Source organism: Cebus imitator, unplaced genomic scaffold (assembly GCF_001604975.1).
Source record: "Cebus imitator isolate Cc_AM_T3 unplaced genomic scaffold, Cebus_imitator-1.0 Scaffold2904, whole genome shotgun sequence".
Taxonomy (NCBI): Eukaryota; Metazoa; Chordata; class Mammalia; order Primates; family Cebidae; genus Cebus; species Cebus imitator.
Window position 1 is genome coordinate 1 of NW_016110219.1, and position 2323 is coordinate 2323.

General features: G+C 43.6%; 1 long non-coding RNA gene across 1 annotated transcript; it reads left to right on the top strand.

Moving 5' to 3' along the window:
* Positions 1 to 1261, top strand: LOC108299216. The gene is made up of 3 exons (XR_001822855.2): positions 1 to 88; positions 562 to 585; positions 887 to 1261. It is a non-coding gene; the product is annotated as an uncharacterized LOC108299216 (long non-coding RNA).
* Positions 1262 to 2323: the final 1062 nt, after the last annotated feature.

A 2323-nucleotide genomic window follows, 5' to 3' on the forward strand; every position in this document is an offset into this window, starting at 1 on the left:
AGCAAGATGCTGAGTGGAGTCGGGGGCTTTGTGCTGGGCCTGCTCTTCCTTGGGGCAGGGCTGTTCATCTACTTCAGGAATCAGAAAGGTGAGGAACCTTTGGTAGCTGGCTCTCTCCATAGGCTTTTCTGGAGAAGGAAATATGGATTTGCTGAGGATAGTTCTCAGTATATGTGGGCCTGGATAAATCCTTTCTTTCCCCAAATGACCTCCAATATCCTGCAAATCCAGAAATCATCAGGGCATGTTTACTATGTGAAAGCATAATAGCTAGTGGCCTGCAGAGTTGTGAGGAAGATTAACAAGTAGGGGTCCTTGGTTTGAGATCCTGGAATAAATTAAAGAAAAGCCACTACATCTAATGCAATGACACTGGATCCTGTGACAGACACTTCATGCTTTGAGGGTCCCATGGTCTGTTTCTGCTCCTCTCTGCTCTGGTTGGTGTGGGTTGTGGTGTTAGAGAAATCTCAGGTGGGAGATCTGGGGCTGAGACATTGTGTTGGAGAACAGATTTGCTTCCATATCTTTTAAGTATATGTCTTTTCCTCTTTTTCCCAGCACGCTCTGGACTTCAGCCATCAGGTAATACCTTTTATCCTCTTTTAGAAACAGTCAGTTTCCCTAGAATGCTGATAGAGATGATAAGACATGAGACACAAATCATAGAAAAGAGTTTGGATCCAAATTTGTGATCAGATAATTTACACCAAAACTCCTCCACTCCACTTAGAAAAGGCCTGTGCTCTGCAGGTATCGGCTCAGGGAGACTTAGGAACTTGTTTTTCTTCTTCCTGTAGTGCTCTCATCTGAGCCCTTGAAAGAGGAGAAAAGACACTGTTGGTACAGCCGGGTCTGAACACAACACTTTCCTCTGTCTCTGCAGGACTCCTGAGCTGAAGGGAAGGTGACCACATTCAAGGAAGAACCTTCTGCCCCAGCTTTGCAGGATGAAAAGCCTTCCTGCTTGGCTCTTATTCTTCCACAAGACAGAGCTTTCTCAGGACCTGGTTGCTACTGGTTCAGCAACTCTGCAGAAAATGCCCTCCCTTGTGGCTTCCTCAGCTCCTGCCCTTGGCCTGAAGTCCCAGCATTGGTGGCATTTCCTCATCTTCAACTTTTATGCTCCCCTTTACCTAATCCTTCGTGCCTCCCATGCATCTGTACTCACCCTGTGCTACAAACACATTACATTATTAAATTTTTCTGAGACATGGAGTTAAAAATGGTGCGGTCTATTTGACTCCAAGGAAAAAAAATATAAAGAAAAGGAAAGGCCGGGCTCGGTGACTCAGGCCTGTAATCCCAGTGCTTTGGAGGCTCATGCGGGCAGAAATTGAGATCTGATATTGAGACCATCTTGGCCAATATGTTGAAACCCTGTCTCTACTAAAAATAAAAAAATTAGCTGTTCGTGGTGGCGTGTCCCTGTAATCCCAGCTACTCAGAAGGCTAAGGCAGGAGAATCACTTGAACCATGGAGTCTGATGTTTCAGTGAGCCGAGATGGCACCACTACACTCAAGCCTGGTAACAAAGCCAGACTCCGTCTCAAAAAAAAAAAAAAAGTATAAAGAAAAAGAGAAGATTATTCCCCAGTAGAATAATGGTTTTCAAGTATATGTCATAAGTACGTGAGGTGATACATATGTTAAATAGCCTGATTTAGACATTCCACACTATAGGCATATATCAAAACTTCATGCTGTACAACATGAAGATACTGCACAGTATTTACCTGTCAATTAAAAAAGTAAACCCAACGTTTAAAAAGGCAGTGCATGAAAACTGAGAACAAACTACAGCTAGTGCTCAACTTACGACCACGGTCAGGACCGCGGACCAGTCGTAACACGATTTGGTTGTAAGTTGAGTAGGCTATATGTACAGTTGAAATGGTGCACGGGGAGATGGTAGTGCTGCCGGAAGCTGGTCCACACTGTCGTACGCCCAGCTGGGCAACGTGTGCTCTGCCAGACGCGGAGCCATCGTGGCTAGCTATTGTGGTCATAAAGTCGAATGGTAGCAAGTTGCATAGGTGGTAAGTCGATCAATAGCTGTATAACAACTGAAAGAAACTTGGCAAACATGAGATGAGAAACCAGTCAGCAAGTCAATCGGAACTTTTTCTTAACCACATCCACAATATTGTGTATCTATAACTGTAAATTAGTACATAGTTTTTCATTCCAGAGCCTTCAATAATATCGTCTTCTCAAAGGACTTGTACAGATTTCAGAGAAAGACAAATTTAGAAGATGGAGGGTTATTCATTGTGTTCTGAAAATCAGTTTCAAATGTGTCCAATCTAAAAGTACATTATC